Source organism: Lemur catta, chromosome 8, assembly GCF_020740605.2.
Source record: "Lemur catta isolate mLemCat1 chromosome 8, mLemCat1.pri, whole genome shotgun sequence".
Taxonomy (NCBI): domain Eukaryota; kingdom Metazoa; phylum Chordata; class Mammalia; order Primates; family Lemuridae; genus Lemur; species Lemur catta.
Genome location: NC_059135.1, coordinates 77,027,978 through 77,054,974, shown reverse-complemented (window position 1 = coordinate 77,054,974; position 26,997 = coordinate 77,027,978). Strand labels below are relative to the sequence as shown.

Below are 26,997 nucleotides of genomic sequence, written 5' to 3'. Positions count from 1 at the left end.
AATATTCCATGTTGAATGTGAATGTAGAAGAAAAAAGAGTTGGTTTTTCCTATTTATGCACATAGGAAGAAGGTTCAGACTTGACAGAGCTAGGAAATATTTACATTCTATTATTCTCTGGTTTTTGGTTTTTTTTTGCACTTTTCTGTAAAGTTAAAACACAAAGAAATTTGAAAGGAAAAAGAAATGAATCTTAATTTTTATATAATCTGAGTAAATCCTATTAAAATACTTCATTTGAAATTAGAAAATTTGCCAGAGAATTTCATAAATTCTGTTTATCAAAAAGTCCTTTCATAATAACCAAGATATAGTTATTTGAAGTTTGACAATCATAACTTTAAAAACAAAGTGGATATATATCCATTTTAAATGCAGAACGTGCTCTAAAAATAAGTAAAAGACTATGCAAATTAACATACTAAAAATGAGAACTACCATCCTTTCAAAATAATAACTGTACCATACAGGTTAGTGTGATGCTAGTATCTCTTTTGCATGAAATACCAAAATAAATTTTAAGCTGTTTAGATTAACACAATACATTGGGTGAAAAAAGTAATATGAAAGTAATACAGAAAAGTTCCATTTCTAAAATATAGAAAATCTATTTGAATTACAACGAAAGAAATAAATACTAAATATTAGAAAGAAAATTTTAATCTAAAAATATGGATGAAATGCAAATGTTATAAAGGATACTTCTAACTATCAACAAATAATGAATAACCATGCTGCTGTTCTCATTTTAGTGGAGATATAAAATGGTAAAGCTTTCTGGAAAGCAATTTGACAGATTAATCAAGGACCTTAAAAATATTTACATAATTTGATGTAGTAATTTTCTTTCTTGGAACATAGTGTATGGAAAAGATCAAAAAAAGGACAATAAATATTCATGTACAAATATGTTAATTACATTATATATAACAGAAAAATTATAAAAATATTAATAAATTGTGATACATCCACATGATAAATGAAATTTAATGATATTTATAAATTACATAAAATGAAGTAAAAAAGGAAAATTATAAAGTTATACATTATGATATTGACTATAGAAAACTATAAAATTAAAGGAAAAAATCTAAATGGAAATATATCAAACATTAACAGTCTGCCTTTGGATAATGAGATCATGGGTGATTTGTTTCCTCAGCTTCTTTTCTGTAATATATATATGTCACTTTTACAATTAGCAAAATAAAAATAGAAAAAAAATTAGCATTTACAACTAAGGTATTAAGGCATTTAATAAAGTATGTTAACTGTTAATTATTTTAATAAACCTTTAATAAGATATTCATTTCACTAAAAAATTGACTGGTAGCTATGAAGAGATAATGTATCTTTCAAAGTGGAGACATATTCTCTGAGAACACCTTCGAGGTTTTCTTTAATAGAGAATGTACCTACATTTGTTCACATGCACCTACATTTGTTCTAGCTTCAAAGTATCTACATATCCTAAATCGGTTTCTTAATCTATCATTCTAGATCACTATAAATTGAACAGCCTGAATCACACATATTCATCAATCTGCCTAATGATAATAGCTTAGACGCCAGGACCTCCAAGTCACTGAGCTGTTCCCTTTCCATACAATATCTGTTTTACAAACTGTATCTATAAGGAAGGGATCATTCCCTCGACGTTGTAGATCAGTGAACTCAGAGAGGTTAAGTAACTGTCACATAGCTAGAAAGTGGCAGAACTGGAATTTGAATTTTGGTGATTCGACCACAATACATCACACCACCTTTCAATATAGGTAGCATCACATAAAATGCTGGGTTTTGCCATTTCAATCCTGCCCTCTAAGGATAAACAAGGACAGAGCTCCAGAAAAAGATACAATTATAACGAAAATGTAACTGAAGAAGCTGTCTACTAATCATGGGAAAGTATTTAAACCATTGCTTTCTACACTTAACTATTGAACACTTCGATCTCACACAACTGAATCAATTAATCCGAGGCCAGAAGTAAGAGAATATAGGTACAGCAAACTGTATTTTTCAGAAATGACCACAGTAATGTTTCCAGTTCCCTGTGTCCATACAGTGGCTTGTTACTCTCTCATTGAGAGGCAGAGACAATTTCCCCTATAGCTTAAATTGTGCAGGCCTTTCTATCAAGGAATAAAATATCTTAGTAGTACTGACTTCTAAAAGCAACCTATTTTAATATAAATAGGCAATATAGCCCCCCACACACACACCCCACTCCTCCCTCTCTTTCCTCTCAGTCTTAGAACACAGCCACCATACTGTGAGGAAGCGTGGGCCACATGGAAAGGCCACATGTAGGCATTCTGACCAACATCCAATCCCCACACACGTACATGAGCAAGCCTTGAAATGATGATTCTGGCCCTCACCTTTGAGCCATACTGACACAAGGTGTAGAAGTGTAGCAAAGACAAACTATGCCAAATGAACCCTCCAAAATTGCAGACTCATGAGCAAAATGCATAGTGTCATCGTTTTAAGCCACTAAGTTTTACAGTGGTTTGTAAAGTAGCAAAAAATAACCAAAACAGGTGTCTTGGACTATACTCACAGCAAGTTAAAGAATTTAGTGATTATTCCCTGTAAACTTGTATGATCGTTTTCTACAATTACCCTCTTTTTGAATTAGCTGAACCGCACCCCACAACTCCTTTGATTTATGGTTGGTCTCTGGAGATTTGAGCCTTCTGAGCTGCTTGATTCTCATTTTATAGTCACACTATATACCTTGTTGAAATAAAGTATCACCTTAAAGGCTAATGTTACATCTTTTCAGGGGTAAGTTTTAAGAAAGGATGCCAAGAGACTCCCCTCTAAAAGACAAAGTCATGGCACTTTGTCATGGCAAAGTCAGGCACGCAAATTTTGGCTTATACCACCAAAGACACTCATAGAAAATTGTCATCAATTACCAGTGCTCCCCAGAGTACAATATTTCCACAAAATATTGTAATGGATAGAAAATATAGAGCAAAATTATGGGGAGAAACTCCACAGATTTGAGTGGAGTAGAAAGAAAAACTGGTATCACACTGCATTTATAATGTGGACATGTGTATTCTGCAGATTTGTCCACCAATTTAGGCCAGTGCTTTGGCTTCAATTTTTTTTTTTTTTCTCACATGTACTTTCTAATCAGCTGAGTTGAAAGAAGTGACAAATTCTCCTTTTTCATGTAAATGTAACATGATTTTCCCACACAGAAAACATTTCAATGATGAGATTTGCATGAAGCCAACTAAATGCAAATAGAACAGAAACACTGAAATCAGTTTATAGCTTTTGGGAAGGAGTTTTAGGATGGTAGTGGCAAATGTCACATTAAAAGTTAGCCAAGGTTAGTTAGTTGCAGAGATTAATGATCAAATGGTATGACCATAATATGTTCCTTGATGGTAAAATACCTCAGGCTGGTAATCAAATAGAAATTTCATTAAGATGAGAAAGGAAAAAAAAAAAATCTTTGGTTTGTAGACATGGTTTTCATTAGCATAAGACCTTTTTGATAGCATAATGAAGACCAAACTGTTCCTTCCTACTAAATCTAGGTCTATCTAAGCTTTAACCTCCCAATAAAATTTTATTCGGAGTCACACAGGATAGAAAAGATTATGGTCATTATCATTGGCAAAGTAAAATTCCTATATTGTCCTTGATTAACTTTTTGAACATATAGCATATGTACACTGGGTTATTTGCTAAAATTCATGTTATATATTATGGATTCAGAGTTCATTGCCAAAACAATTTATATCCAATCCTTTGATGGATATAATATTCTTGAAATACATCAACTTCAGATTAAAAAATGGAAAATGAATCCAAAGGTTTATCTGTAATCTCCTTTTTGAGGGGAAAAAGCCTACAAAAAACTCCAAAAGTATAAAGAACAATGGAAATCAAAGTGAAGGAAGGCTTAAAGATATTTATACTTTTTTAAATCAATTTTTAAGATGATTCTATTCTTTACAGTTCATATCTATTGTGTAAAACACCATGGAATCTATTAAGTTTTAAGGGCTTATTTGAATTAATATGAACTAAACAGCTGAAAATACTCAAAACTTTAAAGCACATTGGTTACAGGAGCATGTTTTCGAGAGGGATGGGGCAAAACAAACTATTCAAACCCAGAAAAGGGAGTAACAAGAGCTAGTGAAAGAATTTGCAACAATTCCTACTACAGAGAAATGTTTACATTAAAACAGAGGTCATCCATGGCCTACAGACCTCTTTTGTCATTAATGTGAATGTGAATATCCCGGGAATTGACTACAGTTCCCACCATGCCCTACCATGTATTCTATGGCTATTTCAGTGCTCCCTAAAGAATGTGAGGTAGGCCAGCACAGTGGCTCAAGTCTATAGTCCCAGCAATTTGGGAGGCCAAGGCAGGAAGATTGCTTGAGCCCAGGAGTTGGAGAGCAGCCTGGGCAACAGCAAGATCCTGTCTTTATTAAAAAAATGTAAAACTTAGCTGGGTATAGTGGTGCATGTCTGCAGTTCCAGCTACTCTAGAGGCTGGGGTAAGGGGATTTCTTGGGCCCACGAGTTCAAGACTGCAGTGAGCTACGATTGGGCCACTGTACTCTAGCCTGCACAACAGAGAAAGACCCTGTCTCTATTAAAAATAAATAAATAAGTTAGTGAAATCTACTGTAAACCCAAAGATAGGGGAAGAGAATATCTATTTTATACATTACTACATACCAAGCCCTTGGTAGTATTACATACATTCAAAATATGTTTCTTGAATGAATTAGAGGGAGAGATACAGGTAAGGAGGGAAAAAACAAAGGGAGGAAGAAAGAGAACAGATGCCCTGCTGTAACATGAGTGAACAGAAAGTTCAAACTGTAAAATATAATTGGTTCCCAAGAAAACAATTTTCAATTAAATTTCCTGACCACTAAAAAATCAGAACCCTGGTATTATTTCCCTATGAAAACCATCTAGAAAACACTGAACAAAACTTCCAAATGCTGCTGGAACCTCTAAATATAGAATATAACGGAGGACATATGCATTTAACAACTAAGAACAAAAACTATAGTATAAGAAACAAGAAAATTAAAGTGGTACACCAGAAAATAGCTATTTAACACAAAAGAAGGCAATAATGGAGGAATAGAGAAAGAAAAAAGAAATAAAACATATAAAATTCAAGTAGCAAAATGGCAGGTGTAAAATTTACCTGATCAGTAATTACATTAAAGATCAATGGATTAAAAGGCATAGATTGGCAGAATAAATAAGAGAACATGATCCAACTATATGCTATCTGCAAGAGATATACTTTGTTTTCAAAGACATAACAAGTTGAAGGTAAACAAATGGAAAAAATATATCATACAAACAGTAACCAGAAGAGACTTGCATTGACTAAACTACTATTAAACAAAATTGAAATTAAGAAAAAATTATAACTAGAGACAAAGACGGACATATTATAATAATAAAAAGGTCAATCTATAAGGAAGACATAACAATTTTAAACATTTATGACAGAATAAGACAATCCCAAACTACATCAGGCAAAAGCTGACAGAACTGAAGAAAGAAATACAGAAGACAATAATAATAGAGACTTCAATACCCAACTTTCAAAAATAGATACAAGGCAGAAAGTCAAAAAGAAACCAGAAGACTCAAACACCACTATAAACCAATTAGACCTAACAGACACTGATAGAATAATACATTCAACAACAAAATATATTCTTTTCAAGTGTACACAGAACATTCTCCAGGATAGACCAGATGTTAGGCCATAAAACAAGCCTAAATTTAAAGGGAATAAAATCATACAAAGTATGTTCTCTAACCAAGATAAATTTAAATTAGAAATCAACAACAGAAGGAAATTTGGGGCATTAATAAAGATGTGGAAATTAAACCACACACTTCTAAATAAGCAATAGGTAAAAGAAGAGATCAAAAGGAAAATTAGAAAATATTTTGCCTTGAATGAAAACAAAAAGACAACATACCAAAACCTATAGGATACAGCTAGAGAGGTGCTCACAGGGAAATTTATAGTTATAAATCCCTAAATTGAAAAAGAGTATCTTAAACAAATAACCTAAACTTTCATTTTAATAAACTAGAGAAAAAGGAGCAAACTAAATCCAAAGCAAGCAGAAGAAATGAAATAATAAAGATTAAAGCAAACACTAATCAAATAGAGAACAGAAAAATAAGAGAGAAAATTAACAAAGTCAAAAGTTGGTTCTTTAAAAAGATTAACAAAATTAATAATCTTTAGCTAGACAGATCACAAAAAAAAAGAGAGAAGACGGGTCATCATTATTGATCTCACAGAAACAGAAAGGATTATAAGGGAATACCATGAACAACAGCATGCCAACAAATTAATTATTAATAGATAACCTAGAAAAAACAGACAAATCCAAGAAAAAGACTACTGAAACTGACTCAAGAAGAAAGAGGACATCTAAATGGACCTATAACAACTGATAATGAATTAATAATCAAAGAACTTCATACAAATAAAAACCCATATTCACCTTCACTGGTGAAGTCCACTAAGCATTTAAAAGAATTAACAACAATCTTTCACAAACTCTTCCTAAAAATTTAAGAGAATACTTCCCAACTCATTCTATGAGGCTAAAATTTCCTTGAAACCAAAACCAGGTAAAAGACATCTCAATAAATCTAGAGACCAGTATCCCTTATAAATATATAAATAAAATATTCTCAACAAAATACTAGCAACCCAAATTCTAAACATACAAAAAGACATGACCAAGTGGCATTTATTAAGGTCCATTCAATGATGGAATTAATCATTGATTCAAACAATAAAATACGTCATACTAAAAGAGGACAAAAACCACATGATCATCTCAAAAGAACAACAAAAAAAAGCAACTGACAAAATCCAACACACTTTCACGACCAAAACACTCAAGAAATTAAGAATAGAAAGGAACTTCCTCAACATGATAAAGGACATCCAGGAAAAATACATAGCTAACATCATTTTTAACGGTAAAAAACTAGAATCTTTCACCCTAAAATCAGGACAAGGCAAGGATGCTTATTCTTACTACTTTTATTCATATTGTTTTGGAGGTTCTGGTCAGGACAACAAAAAATATATATATAAGGCATCCAGAATGGAAAGGAAGAAGTAAAAATACCTCTATTTGCAAATTACATAATCTTGTATATGGGAATTCCTAAGGAATCCAATAAAATTATTAGAACTAGTAAATGAGTTTATCAAGTTTGCAGATGAAAAAAATCAATAAAAAGTCAACAGTATTTCTATACTCTAGCAATGTACAATGGAAAATGAAATTAAGAAATTAATTCCATTTAAAATAGCATCAAAAAGAATAAAATACTTAGGAATAAATTTAACAAAATAAATAGAAAACTTGCACTCTGAAAATTACAAAGCATTGTTGAAAGATTTTTGTCGTTGAAAGATATTAAAGAAATAAATGAAAAGACATTCCATGATCATAGATCAGAGGACTTAATATTGTTATCCCCAATAATGAGCCTCTATTCATGATGTTACTGAGAAATAAAAATAAAATCCTTAGCCCCTCAAACAACAGAATTAACTTTCTCTTGACCACGGGGACCCTAGAGAAACCTTAAAACTGAAATCCTGGCCATGACAGGATGGGAGGTCGGACATGACTCCTTATACCCATTCCTTGGCTAACTGCGGTCGGCTTTCTTCTCTAAGGGTTAAACAGAACCGGCTCTTCGGAAAAAACTGGTTTCCATCAACTGCCTAACGCTGTTCCTTCCATTTTTTTTATTTCAGCACAATAACTGACCAGCATTCCTTCCTGATAAGAGGCCACCCACCATGGAGTTGTTCTGATAAACCTATGGAGGATGTGTGGAGAGGGTTTTTGTGTTCTCTGCCTCACCTTTTGATGTCAGAGGGCCAAAAACTCCACTCTCGGATCATGCTAAGACCTCCATTTTCTGAACATGGAACCCATAAAGTAGCATGAAGTTCAATTTCACATGTGTTTCTCCTTTTATGAATATTCATGACACCTCCTTCAGCCTATTAAATATGTATATTCGGCCAACCCGCTCAGCATAAATTTCTGTACCTTTACCCTATGCTCTAAGCACTGGCTTTTAGGTTTTGGCCAGAGACTCTGCTTCCCATGTGCAAGTTGTGGTATCCTCTTTTAGGAATAAAGCCTTCTTTCTAAAGTTATAGAATGGTGACTTTTTTGGTCACCATTATTGATCATTTATATAATTTCTGGGGGGAAATATGTATTCAGATACCTTGCTCACTGCCTAATTGGGTTGTCTTTTTATTGTCTCATTTTTTGTCACCCAGGCAGGAGTGCAATGGCTTGATCATAGCACTCTGCAGCCTCAAATTCATAGTCTCAGACAATCCTCCTGCCTCAGCCTCCTGACTAGCTGGGACTACAGGCACAGGCCACTGAGCCCAGCTAAATTTTTTTTTATTTTTGTACAGATGGGGTCTTGCTATGCTGCCCAGGCTGGTCCCAAACTCCTGGGGTCAAACAATCCTCCTGCCTCACCCTGGAAAGGTGGTGGGTGGTGTGAACCACCATACCCAGCCAGACTGTCTTTTTATTATTGAGTTGTAATAGTTTTCAATATGTTGTAGATACAAATTCTTTATCACTTATGTCATTTGCAAATATTTTCTCCCATTCAGTGGGTTATCTTTGCACTTTCTTGATGGATAGTATCCTTTGAAGCACAAAAGTTTTACATTTTGATGAAGCCCAATTTACCTATTTTTTCCTTTGTCATTTGTACTTTTAGTGTGGTATCTGCATAGTAGGTGTTTGCCAGCTTCACTACACCAAGATGTCTCCATATTTCAGTTCAACTGAAGCCCAAGTTAAGTAAAAGGGATAAGGTAAAATGAGAAGAGTAAAGTTTCAAAGGTTAGACATGGTGATGTGCTTTCATTTATTCATTCAAAAGAATATACTTTTGTATTAATAGTAAATGTGGAAGTCTTTTAAATAACAGCCTAAGTTGCCAGTTCCTAATATTGAACAAATTCACCATGTAACATCTCCCTTCTGACTCCCAGACTATTGAACACTGATGAAGAAAAAGGAAATGTGGCAGTTGGTTAGAGTCTTGGCTAGAAATTCTTGCTGTTTTATTCTTTGGCCATAACAGTTGCTCCAAATCTTTCCCTCTCAGCACTATCTCTGCCACCTCTAACTCTTAGCACATGACCCCTCTTTTCCTTCAATAAACTTGCTAGATCATTTAATATGAAATTCTGATCTCCTCCTGTAACTTATAAGTATATACTCATCCCACATATTTTCTTTCCTTCCTGATTCACAATATGGGTTTCTTTTTCTCTCAAAGGTTAACCCACACACCTAAGCAATCCCCTCCTACCTCCTTTCAGACTGAGAGCCACTAATTATTCCCTCTTTAAAATCTTCAGACTCTTTCTTATCATCAATGTCTTTGTAGTTACTGATAAATCCATTCACTTACCTCAATCATTAAAGTTCTTTGCCTTAATGCTTTGAATTATCACTTCAACTTTCTCTACCAAATTTACCCAAAACTGTCTATATCATTATGTCCATTTTCTTGTCTTCAAATTTAATCTTCAATCCAGATTCTAATCATACCACTCTGCTAAAGTCACCTGTTTACTATCCTACCTTTGAAACTTTCTTGTTTTGATTTCCGTGACCATACCTTACACTCTCCTGGCTCTCTGGTCTTATTTCTCTCCATTTCTCAAAGGCATCTCCCAGTACCAACTAAATACACGCATTCTTCAATATTCTGTCAGTGTATTCACAACTGTAGTTAACATATTTTCCCAAAACCCACTTCTGTCTTCTTCATCCCTCTCTATCAAATGTTCAACCCAATCTACATCATTAGTCCAGTCAGCCGTCCCACAAACCACATTGTTACCAGCCTCCGAGTGGAGGTTTTTCCAAGTTCTTGGTGTTAGTCAGGAAAAGAATTTCCGGTCGCACCATGTAAGCCAAGCATGCGACAGCTTTTATTGAAAGTGAAAGTACACTCTCAGGGAGGAGAGCAGGCAGGCTCGAAAGAGAGCTGCTGCACTGAGAGGAAGTGGTTTTAGATCTTTTGTAGTCTTAATAACTGAGGGGAGGACTATTCAAGGCTTTTATTAAGAATTTGGGTAGTAATTCCTAGAATTGGGCTCCCTCCTATTTTCATACTTTATATGGCTGTTTTGGAACTGTCATGGCAATTTCAAGGGTAGAGAAATTTTAAAACCACAATGTACATGATATTGTTATTAGCTAAAGTTCACATAAGATGGCAGAGATAGCTGACAAGCCGGCTGAAGCCAGGTCTTACCTGTGGTTAACAGCCCTTCCAGTTAGCTTCTGCTTGAAGGTTGTTTACTTTAACACCTACATCCAATCCTCAAGCCCCTGCATCTGGTCTCACCCTAGCTCTTAGTCTCCTTCACGGAAAACATTGCCTGTCTGAACTCCTGATCTTCCCCCAGGCTTCCCCACTTCAGTAAGTCACAGTTCCCTGCTTCCAGTTGCTCAGATTACAACTTGCTGTCATCCTGCTCTCTTTCTCTCACATCCCATATTCAATCTGTCATAATATCCCAATTCTCTATCAATAACATATATCCAGAACTAACCATTTCTTCTCACTTCCACTGCCACCATCCTATCCATGCCACCACCAGCTCTGGTTAATGCCTGCACTGTTCCATTAACCTCCTTTATGGTGTCTCTACCTTTTACCCATGGTCTATTTTAATCCGAATGGTCAAAGTGATCCTTTTAAAATATAGATGAGATCAGTCACTACTCTGCTTAAACTCCTCTGGCTTTTCATATCATTGCATGTAAGTCAAAGCCCTAGCAATGGCTTAGAAGGCCGGACCCCATCTTCCCCATGCTCCAGGCCCACCATACGTCCTATCAGATCTCATCTCTTAGGTCACTCCATTACAGACACATTGTCCTCCTTGGGCTCCTAAATACAACAGGCATACTCCTTTCTGAGCAATGCCCAGATATCCTCATGGCTTATTCCCTCACCTCCTTCAATTCTTTGTTCATATTATTACCTTCTCAGTGAGGCCCTTCCTGATCATCCTATTTAATATTGCAAACAGCCCCTTATACCATGCTCATTCCCCTGAATACTAATATAAAAATTATTTTTAATTTTTTCCATAGCATGTACCTCTCTAAGATACTACACAATTTACTTATTTTTATTATTGTTTGTCTTCTCTCTCTAGAATGTCATATGAGAGCAGGGATTTTTGATCTATTTTCTTTACCTTCTATAACCCCAGCACCTAGAAAAATGTTTGGCAAATAATATGTAAATTTTGGCTGAATAAGTTGCTAGTATAAGTCTTGGTACTATATCAACAGAGTCTTTGTATTTATGATTTTTTTTAATAAAGATGTTTATTTGCACATCAGTAGCATTTATTTCAATAATCATGCAATTCATATTTCAGCTCAAAAGTTATATGGAGCCTATAAAAGTAGTATGGACTCTTCAATAGACAAACCTGCCCTGAACTCTTTGACCAGATGAAATCCTAAATATCCTTTCCCAGAACCATTAGAGTTTTGTATTTTTTTTGACAGTTTGATTAATCCATCAAATTCCTCCAGAACTCTTAGGCCATAAAACAGGTCTTAAAAAAATTTTTTTAAAAATGAAATCATAGCAAGTATTTTCTTTAACCACAATAGAATAAAACTCAGAATCAATAACAAGAGGAACACTGGAAACTGTACCAAACCATATCATATCCTCTTGAATGACCAGTGGGTCAATGAAGAGATTAAGAAAATTTTAAAATTTCTTGAAACTAATGAAAATGAAAACACAATACCCCAAAACTTACAAAATACAGCAAAAACACTACTAAGAGAAAAGTTTGTAGCAATTAAGTGCCTACATCGAAAAGTAGAAAAACTTCAAATAAACAACATAATGCATTTAAAAGAACTAGAAAAACAAGAGCAAACCAAACCCAAAATTAGTAAAGAAAAGAAATAAAGATCAGAGCAGAAATAAATGAAATTGAAACCAAAAACAATATAAAATATCAATGAAATTAAAACTTGGTTTTTTTTAAAAGAGAAAATTGATAACACATATTTAGCAGGACTAAGAAAAAAGAGAGAAGACACAAATAAATAAAATCAGAGATGAAAAAGGAGACATTATAACTGATATGGCAGAAATCCAAAGGATCATTAGAGACTACTATGAGCAACTATACGCTAATAAATTGTAAAACCTAGAACAAATGGACAAATTCCTAGACACATACAACGTACCAAGATTGAACCAGGAAAAAATCCAAAACCTGAATAGACCAATAACAGATAACAAGATAAAAGCAGTAATAAAAAATCTCCCATCAAACAAAAACTCAGGAACCATGGTGTCACTGTTGAATTCTACCAAACATTCAAATAGGAATTAATATCAATTCTACTTAAACTATTCCAAAAAAAATCTTGAGGCAGAAGGAATACTTCCAAACTCATTCTACAAAGCCAACATCACCCTGATACCAAAACCAGAAAAAGACACAACAAAAAAAGAAAACCATAGGCCCATATCTCTGATGAATATAGATGCAAAAATCCTCAACAAAATACTAGCAAACTAAATTCAACAAGACATTAAAATGATTATTCATGATCAAGAGAGATTCCTCCCAGGTATGCAAGGATGATTCAACATACGCAAATCAATCAATATGATACATCATATCAACGGAACGAAAGACAAAAAACAATCATTTCAATTGATGCTGAAAAAGCACTCAGTAAAATTCAACATCCCTTCAAGATAAAAACTCTCAAAAAATTGGATATAGAAGGAGTACATCTCAACATGACAAAAGCCTTATATGACAGATCCAAAGCTAGCATCATACTGAATGGGAAAACAATTGAAAGCCTTTCCTCTAAGATCTGAAACAAGACAAGGATGCCCACTTTCGCCACTGTTATTCAACATAGTACTGGAAGCTGTAGCTAGAGCAGTCAGAGAAAGAAATAAAGGGTATTCAAGTTGTAAAGGAAGAAGTTAAATTATCCTTGTTTGCATACAATATGATCTTATATCTAGAGAAATCTAAAGACTCCACCAAAAAACTATTAGAACAAATTCAGTAAAGTTGCAGACACAAAATCAACATATAAAAATCAGTAGCATTTCTATATGCCAACAGTGAACAATCTGAAAAAGAAACCAAGAAAGTAATCCCATTTACAAGAGCTACAGATAAAATAAAATACCTAGAAATGAACTTAACCAAAGAAGTGAAAGATGTCTATGATGAAAACTATAAAACATCGTTAAAAAAATTGAAGAGAACACAGAAAAAGGAAAGATATTCCATACTCATGGATTAGAAGAATCAATATTGTTAAAAAGTCTATACATCTAAAGCAATCTACAGATTCAATGTATTCCCATTAAAATACCAAACACATTCTTCACAGAAACAGAAAAAAATAATAATCCTAAAATTTATATAGAACCACAAAAGACCCAGAATAGCCAAAGCCATCCTGAGGAAAAAGAACAAAACTGGAAGAAAAACATTACCTGACTTTATACTACAGAGCTATAGTAACCAAATAGCATGTTGCTGGCACAAAAACAGACACATAGACCAATCAAATAGAATAATGAACATCCATACATCTACAGTGAACTCATTTTCAACAAAGGTGTCAAGAACATACCTTGGGGAAAGAAGAGTCTCTTCAATAGATGGTGCTGGGAAAACTGGATATCCATACGCAGAGGAATGAAATTAGATCTCTCTCTCTCACCATATACAAAAATCGAATCAAAATGGATTAAAGACTCAAATCTAAGACCAGAAACTATAAAAGAAAACACTGGGGAAACACTCCAGGACATTAGTCTGGGCAAAGGTTTCTTGAATAATACCCCAAAAGCACAGGCAATCAAAGCCATATTGGGCAAATGGGATCACATCAAGCTAAAACCCTTCTGCACAGCAAAGGCAACAATCAGCAAAATGAAGAGACAACCCATAGAATGAGAGAAAACATTTGCAAACTACCCATCTGATACGGGATTAATAACTAGAATATGTAAGGAGCTCACACAACTCAACAGGAAAAAAATCAAATAATCTGATTTAAAAATAGGCAAAAGATTTGAAAAGAAACTTCTGAAAAGAAGGCATACAAACAGCCAAAAAAAGTGTTCAACATTATTTGTCATTAGAGAAATGCAAATCAAAACAATAATGAGATATCATCTCACCCCAGTTAAAATGGCTTTTATAAAAAAGACGGGCAATAACAAATCCTGGCAAGGATGCAGAGAAAGGGGAACCCTCATACACTGTTGGTGGGAATGTAAATTAGTGCAACCACTATCAAAAACAGTATGGAAATCCCTCAAAAAACTAAAAATAGAACTGCCATATAACCCAGAAATCCCATTGCTAGGTATATACCCAAAAGAAAGGAATTAAGTATCTTGAAAAGACATCTGCACTCCTGTTTATTGCACCACTATTCACAATAGTCAAAATTTGGAATCAACCTAAATATCCATCAATGGATGAAAAGATAAAGAAAACATGGTACATATACACAATGTGGTATTATTCAGCCATAAAAAAAGAATGAAATCCTGTCATTTGCAACAACACAGATGGAACTGGAGAACATTATGTGAAGTAAAATAAGCCAAGTAGAGAAAGACAAATCTTGCATGTTCTCACTGATATGTGGGAGCTAAATATTAAAACAATTGATCTCATGGAAACAGAAAGGAGAATGATGGTTACCAGAGTCCCAGAAAGCTATAAGAGAGGGGGAAATAAACTGGATATGGTTAATGGGTGCAAAAATATAGTTAGATAGAATGTACAATATTTAATAGAATAACAAAGTGACTATAGTCAACAATAAGTTATGGTATACTTTAAAATAACTAAAAGAATGAATTGGAATGTCCCTAACACAAAGAAATGATAAATGCTTGAGATGCTGGATATCCCAATTACCCTGTTTTGATTATTATACATTATGTGCCTGTATCAAAACATCACATGTATCTTATAAATATATATAACTACTATGTGCTCATAATAGTTAGAAATAAAAAAATTTAAATTGCTCCATAACTCTAGAACTCAAGCTCCCTGAGAATAGGAACTACAACTGGTTTTACTCACCACTGTATCCCCAGGGCCTGGTACAGAGTGTTGCAAATAGTAGTCACTCAAAAAGACATAGACCTGATAGACAAATGATCGTAGAAGCCACTTTTCTCTAAATGCAATTATTGAGTCCAGCAAATTCCAACTTCCATTTTGATGGCCTTGAAAGGTGACATGAACAGAAATCATCTCACACAAGGTTGGAAATCTAACAAAAGATGTTCCTTTTAATGAATTGGAACCCAGGGACTATGAAGTAAGGATGAACTGGAAATAAGTCAATCCTTACAAGGAATTTAAGTCTGAGATTAAGCTGGGTATTCCAGAAAACTTCAAGCCCATGACCTTGATTTATCTAATCAATATGGTGGTACACCAAGCACTTGGCAGAAGCAAAAAACAAGTCCTCACATTATTCATACAAATAATTTTTCAAGTATCATGACCAGCACATAGTCAAAGATAATCAGGCACACAAGAAGATAATGTCATGAGCACAAACCAGCAGATACAATAGACAACAAACAGTAACAGCTAAACTAACTTTCTTCATTTATTTATTTACTTACTTATTTTTTGAGACAGGGTCTCGCTTTATTGCCCAGGCTAGAACGCAGAGGCATCATCATAGCTCACTGCAACCTCAAACTCCTGGGCTCCAGTGATCCTCCTGCCTCAGTGTCCCAAGCAACTGGGACTACAAGAGCATGCCACCATGCCTGGCTAATGTTTCTATATTTTGTAGAGACAGGGTCTTGCCATGTTGCTCAGGCTGGTCTTGAACTCCTGGGCTCAACTGATCCTCCTGCTTCAGCCTCCCCAGTAGCTAGAACTACAGGTGTATGCCACAATGCCCAGCTAAACTATTAATAACTTTAGATGTTAGTTTATCAAAGAGTACAATGTGCTTAGAAATTAAGAAATATATGTCTATACTTCTTAATGATAGGAATCAGAATACATTTTAAGCCAAAAGACAATGAAAATATTATATGCCAAAACTTGTAAAATATAGCCACTTTAAAAAATAGTTTGGTGGTCCCTCAAAAAGTTAAACATAAAAGTTACCATATGATCAATAGGGTCTTGAAAGGAAAAAGAAGGTATGCTCAATTGAGGCTTTTTGGAAAGAATTCACTTACAGAGGCACAGGCAGGGTTGACCAACAAGAGATGCTGAGGCACTCAACAGCAACAGCAGGAAGCTCTTACCACCCCTGGTCCTAAATGGGCAAGGGAAGGAAGTATAATCAAACTCCTGTGTTTGCCAGCATATTAATTTCCTAGGGTAGTTAATAAAACACAGTACCACAAACTGGGTGGCTTATAAAACAGAAATGTACTATCTTATAGTGCTGGAGGCTTGAAGTCAAAGACCAAGGTGTAGTCAGGGTTGGTTCTTTTTAAGGGCCATGAAGAAGAATCTGTTACAGGTCTATCTCCCAGCCTCCAGTAGTTTCAGGCATTCCTTGACTTGCAGATGGCATTCTCCAGTGTCTTCACAGGGTCTTCCCTCTGTAAATGTCTCTGTGCATAAATTTCCCCTTTTTATAAAGATACCAGTCATAGGGCCCACCCTAATGACCTCATTTTAACTTGATTACTTCCATAATCAAGTTAAAGTTTGTGAAGATCCTATCTCCAAAAAAGGTTACATTCTCAGGTACTGGAGGTTAGCACTTGAACTTATCTTTTTGGAAGAGGACACAATTCAACCCATAACAGCTAGTACAACCAGGGAGGAAGTTGATGGGGAGCAAAATGTATACAAATGGACAATAGTCAGACTCAGCCCATGGCAATTGTTTTGCACTCTCACTCTTTACTCATGTATTCCCCAAATGTTCTGCTTTGCCTCTAGTTTTCGGTTCTGTGCTGGTATGTTTGACCATAAACTAGAACCTGACTTCCTTAGCTCACACTTTAACTCTTCACAATCAAATCACTTTAGCACTCTACCCCTTTATTCTGGCCCCCTGGTGAGCCCCACCTTCCCCTTTAAACCAGCTGGCTGTTAGCTCAGGTGGGCCAGTCACTAGAGACACCATTTTTGTAGCACACAAATTTGAAACAATACCTTCTTATTATCCATACTTAATTACCCATTCTTGACAATTCTGCCACTTTAATCTCATATACAAACCCTCCTTTTCACTCTTATTTTTAACAAATTCAAGTTCGTATTACCACTTGTCTGAATCATTAGGATAGTCTCCTAGTTGGCTACCATGCCTCTACAATATTACTCCCCTGTCCAAGAAACCAACTGCTTTGGTAACATTCCTAAAATTTAGCCTGATTGTCTGGTTGGTTCTCTGACTTAAGAGAGAGGAAGTATGCAAGTTCAAATGAATGTTTAGTTGGAATTCTAGCTCTGACAACTACTTGTCATGAAACTTTGAGCAAATTCACTTAACTCCTCTGAGCCTTAATTTTTCTCTAAAATGAGGGTTGTAATACCTACTAAACAAGACGAGTTATAAGTTCATCAGACAACACATAAGAGATGTTCTATAACCTTCAAGGGCCATCCAATGCCTAACAAATAACATCTTACAAGCCAAACCCTTACAAGACAAACCCAATTTTGGACACTCCAGTCCAATTGCCAACTGCTCCCCCTCTGCTCCCATGCAGGACCACTAGAGACTCTTCAACCACACACTGCAATTAAGATTCCCTGCCTTTTTTGTGTTACCTGCTCACTCTAAAATGCCCTTTTCCCGAATCTCCTCCCACCATTTTCCGCCAGTTACTTGACGTCCAGCTCAAGAATCGCATCCTTTAACAAACGCCTAATAAGACAACTTTTTTTGCACTGTTTTATTTGTCCCTCTCTTATACCATTTATTCCCTTCAAGTTATTTATACACTAGTCTTTCTTCCTTATTAGGGCCGGGCCTATGTGTTTTATCCACTATACTAATCAGTACCCTGTACTACAAACAGAAGCACTAAAGAAAAATAACAGTGGCACTTAGAATTCTGACATTAATTTCTAATACTGTTCTAAAAATATATCCCAAATAATTTGTGTACTCACCTATCCTACCTACATGGTCACAATGGAAACTGGATAAAAATGTTCAATAAACTGGGACATGTCTAAAGGGAGATATGATTTATTTAAATTATGTAACTGAAACACAAAAAAAGAAATAAGACTTCTATAGGCTTGCTTTATGGGGAATACGATTTTAATAACAGTTAAATCCTATCAATTCAAAAAGATAAACCTTGTCACTTTATTTCATTTTAAAAGATAATTTTCACAAAGTATCAAATAATTCCATTTCAGAAACACTCAGACATAACAAATGATCATATACATGTTCAAACTATGGCACAAAGCTAAGTGCCAATAAAATTTTCAACGTACTTTATAAAAATTAATCAAAATTGATCACTTTTGCCAGACTGGAGTATATATGTAATTCTTAAATAGTAAACAAGAGAAGAAATAAACAAGCAAATCATATACTATAAAAGGAATGATCAAGTAGTCAACTATAGTACTCAAGCACAAAGTGACATTCTGATTGAATTAAGAAGACTGCATTACAGCTTTTTTGTCACACATCTATTCTAGAACGTAAGAGAAGAGAAAAACCATAGTGATGCATGTAGTATACAGATGCAAGCAAATACAAAGTAAAAGAATGGCTACAAAGATTAGAGAGAGTGGGAAGCACCTGCTTCCAATTTGTCTAGTGTGCAATGTAAATAGTACCTGTTTCCTTGATTGGAAAAGCTCTGAGTAAGAGAAAATTGCACTATTGCATTAGAATGTGCTCATATATATGCTTATGCCCTCATGTAGTTATACTGAAAGATATTACATGGGTCTCAAAATTCAGGCAAGGCAAATCTCAGTAAGTAACAAGTTCACACTAACAACCCATCCTTGGTAAGGCCCTACAGGTAAGGATAGATTTGAATATAACTCTAAACACTCTTTTAAGTCTTCCCTGTGTCCACACAGCATGCATTTCAAACTGGACTAACTAAGGCCCTTATGCTGTCTACAGAGAAAGGCAGTGTTTTTACTTTGGGTGTAATATCATCTCTCCAGGTATTGAATCCCTGACCTCTCTCTTAGCATAATAATTAAACCAATTATTTCATATTTTCAAATACATAGTCAATGCATATGTAAACATTAGATTTAAGCTGTAAGAAGAGAAAAATATTTTCTTTTCTACCTATGTGCAATAATAAAGATTACTTGCGTCAAGTTGACTGAGTAGCTGTCTCTTTTGGCTTTTTAACCCTCAAGAGTGTTTGAGCTAACAATTAACAAAGACTACCAAGTCCAAGTCCCATTGCTTCATCTCTTATAACGGATTATATAATGGCCCTATTTTATATCATGAAATTCTCTGAGGGTCTGATGACCTAAGGGCTCTCTCCACAGAAATACCTACTTAGAAGTACATACAGACATATATAAGATCTTACATACTGATGGAGAACTTTCATTTTAGAAGATTTCCTAATATCTGATGAACTTTGGCTTACCTTGCTTACTTTCTCCAAGACTCTGGAATTGTTTCCAGAGCCTAACTTTATATATTATACGAATTCCTCTCACTTCCACCACTTAGTAAGGTAAAATGCTCTTCCTGTACTTTTTCTTTATAATCCCATAATTCTCTTGCAAATTAGATAACTATGTGCATTATGCTGTATTGTTTTAGTTGATTTTCTTATTTTCTTTCCCACTGGAATGAGAGCTCCAATTCAAGGCCAGAAATTGCGTCAGATCCCTTTCTACAGTTCCAGCAACTAGTACAAAGCCTTCCTATGGCAAAGCAAGTATTCATTAAGTATCCATCAATCAAACAAGGCCATGGGTTGATAATTGCTGAAGCTGGGCAATGGGTACATGCAAAGTAGGAGAGGGACATTGTTACATTTTACTATAATAGTGTATCTCCTTTTGTATAAATGTGAAATTGTTTGAATACTGGTGGAAAAAAGTCTTTGTAGAAAAGAAAGACGTATAGCTATATACATCAATAATCTTCGATAGAGTCTAAAAACAACTTGGACTTGTTTTGCCTCACAGACCTAGTATTAATGAGTAGAAACCAAAATTTTGGCTTCACATAAGAAATAACTCTCTATTAATTAAAAGTGTCTGAAAATAAAGCTGGTTCCAAAGAAGAATGGGAGGGCCCTGCCACTGTCGCTAGTTACATTCAAGCAGTTGGACAGAATTCATTACTAAGTAGATTAAAGCACCAAATGGAAAAAAAAAAAAACTCCAACGAATCTTCAAATCTTTTGAGTATCTGAAAAGAAAGTTTATTATCTACACAGAAGTCAATATAAAGATAGTTACTGATTTCACATTTTTTATAAAGCATCTACAAAGAATGAAGGTTTTACTCAAAACCAATCTCCCTGAAATCCTTGCCTTGCTGTCATTCACTCTGTGCACTCCAGGCTCCCTCAATGTGCCCTGCTGCTTCCTGCCACATGGCCTTTGCACATGCTACTCTCACTGGAATGCTCTTCAGATAGAAGCTAAGGCTCACATCCTCAGGGAAGGCATTCCTACCTAACCAGATCAGGTTCTTTTATTATAATACATGCTCTCACTCAACCATATTCCTTTTCTGGAGAGCAGAGATCCCATATTGTCACTCAGCAGTGTATCCCCAGTGCCTGTCACAGAGCCTGACATGTTGTAAGTGCTCAGTAAATATTTGTTGAATGGATGGATGAATATGACATTCCCTATGAACCTAGCATTTTCCTAAATTATGATTTAAATGAAATACAAGTCAACTTGCCAAAATATAACTAAGCTATTTCTTTATCAGAAGTGATTAAACTATCTCCCTAGAGTCTAAGGACAATAAGAAAGTAGTTAGCTAGCTCCCAAGGCAATATTTTTATACTTGCTTTACTATGAAAGTGCAACACATTTTCAATAACTTTTAGCTTCACAATACACAAAAGAAATTTATTTCCCAGAACTCTTTTAAGATTCTGACAAGCCAAATGATTCTGAAGTCAAACTGCAGGTTATTAAGCTGAAAGAATATATTGTATAAATGTGAAGTTTAATGAGGACGTTTAGGTAATGAAGAAGTAGTCAGAGATTCAGGACAGATGGACAAGCATCAGGTCATATAAAATATTTCCAAATGTGTGTTTGAAGAAAGATATGAAAATGCCCAAGATAGGAATAATTTGTGTTGCTAAGAAACGCTAAGATTGACGAGTAAACAGTCTCTCTTACAAAGGCCAACTAAAAATCATCTCATTTATCAGTGCAATTCTTTTTAATGATTATTCAATTTATAAAACCTTTATAAAATAAACCAAAAGGAAGGCAAAATTTTTCACACTCAGAAATCATTAATGTATATAATGTGTACAGGGACATGTAGAGTGATATTTTATTGATTTCCATCAAAAGTGTTTTTTTAGGACAAAGCTACAAGATCCTACTTTTAGAATGAAGATTATGAGTGAGAAAAATATCCTATTAAATTATTAAAAGCAAAAAAAAATTCCCCCCATACCAAAACTATCATTACAGCTAATACACAAAATATTTCAATTCCAAATAAATAAATTCTAATAAAGCTGAACACTATGATTCATGACTATTTTATTTTTGCTTTAATTTTGGAAAAATTACCCATTCCCAGATTATTCAGAACTCTGTATTACCTGATAAATTTGAATTAGAGCCACACTCCAGCATTGTACCATGTTGAAATCCCTTAGGTTCAAGCCTACTTCTTTTAACCTTTAGCTTTAATTTGGGACCCAAGATGAACTTTCACCCAGACCTACACTTTCACCCATCACCATTCTTAGTGCCAACCCTGGAGCTCAGTCTTTCCTCCACTTCAGAGACAAATTACAAACTAAAGAAAAGATGGAGGGAAGCCGTCAGAATGAATAATGAACTCCAAAGAATGATTGTTTTTTAATGAAATAAATAAAATTTATCTTGGAGAGGTTTGAATGTGGAAAAGGCTTAGCCTGGTGCCTTACATATGTCAAATACTACAAAACTGGAACTATTACTATTACTGTGCTTTAGTTTTATAAACTGGTTTCCTCTGATATTAAGGAATCATGTATTAAGTGATTTATTAACACTCCAAATCTTCAGATTAGAAAATACAAGACTCTAAGAATCATTTAACTCTTTATTATGAAAATTTTCAAATAAACACAACAGTCAGAAGAGTTTAATGAACCACCATCATCCAGCTTCAACAACTATTCTCAATGTCAATTTTATCTATAGGAAAACTATTCTTGAAAAACGCAAAAGTATATTGAATTGAGACATTCTTTTAAAAGTGTACCCAACATGTTGACTGTGCAGAAATGATGGGTTTCATGCAAAAACTTTATTTTTGTCTCTAACTGGTCTATTAAACCTATTCAGTGATAAACCAACCCCTGCCCCAGAGTAAAAGCTCAACTAATCCTCATTGACTTTTCCTTTCCCTTATAAGTAACAGAAAATCATATGGCCACTTTAAATGTTTAAGTCTCAGTTCACTCATTTCAAATGACTGGTTTGAAATAGATAATTGGGAAAAATTGAATATTACTATATGTTACACATTATTGTACCAGTGGTAAAGACCTGGGTGCAATATGGTATTAGGATTATGTAGGAGAGTATTTTAATTCCTAGGGTAAACAAGATGAAGTATCTAGGGGTAAAATGTATTTTTCAAAAGATTCAGCCTCACCCACTGCCCAAAAATGTATATATACAATATATACTTGTGGCTGAATCTTAATAACTGGCAAAGGTTATAAGGTGCATATCATAAATTACTATTTTAACATCTGTATGTTTGAAATTTTTCAAAATAAAAAGACTAGACCCAAATAATAATCACAACTCCAAAGTACATTTAACATTAAATCTGCGTTCTTTACTCAGCTGGGGTCTGCCCAGAGCTGGCCACGGTCAGTGAAGGAAGGAGCAGGATCTTCCTCTTCTTGCCAAGAAGTTTCTCTGCTGACATCTTCCTGAGTTTTCTGAGCCTACCGGGATCAAAGGAAGGGAAAGGAGGAAAGTCGGGCATTCAGGGCAGTTCTTATTTGACTGCTACTTGTAGCAAAATAATCTAGGGTTACATGGACATGGTAAAGATGATTTCTTTGGATAATAGGTACTCCAAAAGCCCCGATTCCAGATTCCACCATTATACAATATACACATGTGACAGAATTTCACTTGTATCCTCTAAATCTATTAAAATTTTTAAAAAGGAGGGGAAAGACGAGTCCTCCTTTCTTGGGCAGCTTATATACATTGTCCCAAGGCTGTGATCCTTCAGTTGCAAATATCCTGCCAGAGACACTGCTCTCCCTCAGCTAACAGCTCCCTCCTGATGCCTCCTTAGTCTCTGACCCCTGGCAGTACACCCCACAGCCCCTTACTGCTGGGATCCTCTTCCCGTGGCAGGAGACTTCCTTTGGCAGGATCCCTTTTCAAATGACACCAGGTTAACATCTGTTGACAGAGAGGATTGCAATTACTTCTCAAATCCAACGCTACTGCTATAGACACTTTAGCTTTAATAGAACACTTTAGCTTTCCCAGGCATGAGTCAAGCACCAGTCTCTTGTAATAACAACTGCAGGAACCATACATGTTAGTTGAAATTCCTCCCACTAGACTTTACAAAATATTCAGATGCCTCTAACTTGTGGGAGACAGGGGTAAAACACACAGCACCCCAATGATGTTGCAGACAAATTCACCTGACAAAATCTTTCCCCCTTTTTTACATCCTCTATGTGAGTAAAGGTATTTAAAGGTCACAAAACAAGCTTTCCATAATTCTGCATATGGTCTAGTACTTCCTTTGGATATAGAAGCATGTGTTGAATATTGGTACATCAATTTAAAGTTCCAGTTTATCATTCTGTTATCCCAGGAACTCTATTAATGGTGTAGTATCTATCTGTATCTTGGAACAGATAATAGATATTGTGAGCACTAACGGCTTCGTACATACAAAGCTTATACAACAGCACCTGGGTATACAGTAAGCTCTTACTTAATGTTACCTATTGTGATTATTATAATATAGAGTTCTCTTCTTAAAAATTTTTAAAATTTGGCCAGGTGCAGTGGCTCATGCCTATAATCCTAGCACTTTGGGAGGGCAAAGAAGGAGGAGCACTTGAGGACAGGAGTTCGAGACCAGCCTAAGTAACACAGTGAGACCCTGTCTATACACAAAAAAATGTTTAAATTAGCTGAGCATGGTGGCACATGCCTGTAGTCCTAGATACTTGGGAGGCTGAGGCAGGAGAATCACTTGAGCCCAGGAGTTCAAGGCTGCAATGAGCTATGATCGTGCCACCACACCCCAGGCTGGATGAAGGAGCGAGGCCCTGTCTCTAAAAAATAATTTTTTTTTTTTTAATTTTAAAAACAAGTGTTGAGAAGAACATGGAGAAACTGGAAACCTTGTGCACTGCTGGTATGAATACAAAATGGTACAGCTACTATGGAAAACAGCATAGCAGTTCCTCAAAAACTAAAAATAGAATTACCATATGATTTAGTAATTCCACTTCTGGATATGTATCTCAAAATAATTGAAAGCAGGGACTTGAATAGATTATTTGTACACCTATAGCCACATTCATAGCAGCATTGTTCACAACAGCCAAAAGGCAGAAGTGTCCATGGATAGATGAATGTACAAACAACGTGGCGTAGATATACAATGGATCATTATTCAACTTTAAAAAGGAAGGAAATTCTGACATATGCTTCAACATGGGTGAACCCTGAAGACATCATACTAAGTAAAATAAACTAGTCACAATAGGATAAATATTGTATGATTTCACTTATATGGGGTACTTAGAGTAGTCAAAGTCATAAAGACAGGAAGAATACTGGTTGCCAGGGACTAGGGGTAGGTGAGAATGAGCAGTGTTGCTTAATGGTTTCAGTTTCAGTTGAGGAAGATGAAAAAGTTATGGACATGGATGGTTGTGATAGTTGCACAACAATGGGAATGTATTTAATGCCACTGAACAGTATACTTTAAAATGGCTAAAACAGTAAATTTTGAGTTATGTGTATTTAACCACAATAAAAAATATTTTTTTAAACTGCCTATAATTAAATGGTCAAATGATACAAAATTGTATCAAAAATACAAACGAATGACTGAGGAAATATGTTTTTTTTTCTTTTAGCCAAAGACCTGAAAGATCAAGAGGAAATATGTGAATGCAAGTACTAGCCTATGATCCAGCAATGCCACTCCTAGATACACGCCCACAAAGAACTTCCACATAAGGCCATATTGAAATAGTGTGAGGATGTTTATCACAGCACTGTGTCTAAGTGGTATCGGAGACAACCCACACATCCATTACCTGAATAACTTAGATGTAAACCAAACTAGGTTTAGAAGTAATTAGCTAAAGATACATACCACCACTTGGCCTAAACCAAAAACAGTGTCAAGTGAAAAAAACAAAGCTCGAGGTTTGAATTTAACATAATCACCACATATGAACTGTTCTATATTTTTCAAAGATACGTGCCAATCCAAGGGAATATACCAAACACATGGGAGTCAAGCTCTGCTGAAAGAGGCTTGGGTACGGGGTGGAAAACGGTAGTGGGGATTGGGCTTAAAGGAAAAAAATAATACCACAAAACAAGAAAAGGATCCTGTCCAAACCACTGAGGATAGGATGCCATCAGCTAAGGAGGATGACTAATGCAACTCTCTGAACCAGAGTCTCAAAAAATTTTTAGGCACCAACTCTATTTCCTTTCCCAAATATCTGTAAATTTTTACTCTGAAGCACTTTCATTTATATAGCATTAAATCTGACCATCTGTTTACGAAAGGCTAGTACATTGAAAAAAAAAGAAAGAAAGAAAATTGGATTTTTTAGCCAATTGTGATGCCAATGTTTTAATCTTTATTAAAAAAATAACTGATTAAGACTATAAAATCCAACCAATAAACCATTTTTTATATTTCAATTACCATTACACAAAATACCACAGCTATGCAACATAACAAAAAAAATGTATCTTTAAGAAAATTAACAAACTATGAATTTCCACGCTGATAATCATTTCCTAAGTTGTAATTCCAAAGACGCAAGTATCACAACCTCGTGGAAGAAACAGATCTATGTTATAATATTAAACACAGGATCAGACATAAATGTAGTCCTAGGAGGCTGCTTTTAAAAGCATATCCACTACCAATGCCCAAATGCTTTTTGGAGCAAACATAAGTATTGAATGCCAGGTTCCTTAAACTGTGGCCTCAAATCACTAATCAAGACCTGTGAAGGTCATTACCTCTCCTCCAGGAAGCATGTCTTTGCTATCTTTTCAGTGCCAGCACAGGCACATCATGGGTCCTCAAGAAATATATTTTGAAGGGATGACCTGAGCAAATGACAGTATGTATAAATAAGTGGAAGAGTGTATAAAATTAAGCAATGATGACTTTCGTTATCTGTAGGACTATCTGCAAATAGACTACTCAGTCTGTGACAGTTGTGCTAAGCAAAACACATTTGGCCCTCCCTGATTTAAATACCCAGATACAAGCCTCTGAGAACCTAAAATGGCAACCAGACTCCCAGTGCTCCTGCTCTGCCTACAGTGGCACCCATCTCCACAGTTAGGGTGTACAGAAAAATATCTGTCTACCACTTGTATACAAGCCATTGAGGGCTTACTTTTCACCCTATGCCACCACAAATAGT

General features: G+C 35.2%; 1 long non-coding RNA gene across 1 annotated transcript in view; it reads right to left on the bottom strand.

The window, feature by feature from the left end:
- The window catches only part of LOC123643740, an 87,201-nt gene extending 63,414 nt beyond the window's left edge, over positions 1–23,787 (bottom strand). The window contains exons 1-2 of the long non-coding RNA XR_006736913.1: positions 23,671–23,787; positions 23,137–23,271 (exon numbers count right to left, since the gene is read on the bottom strand). This is a non-coding gene — a long non-coding RNA (uncharacterized LOC123643740). The remainder of the gene's footprint in view (positions 1–23,136; positions 23,272–23,670) is intronic.
- Positions 23,788–26,997: the final 3,210 nt, after the last annotated feature.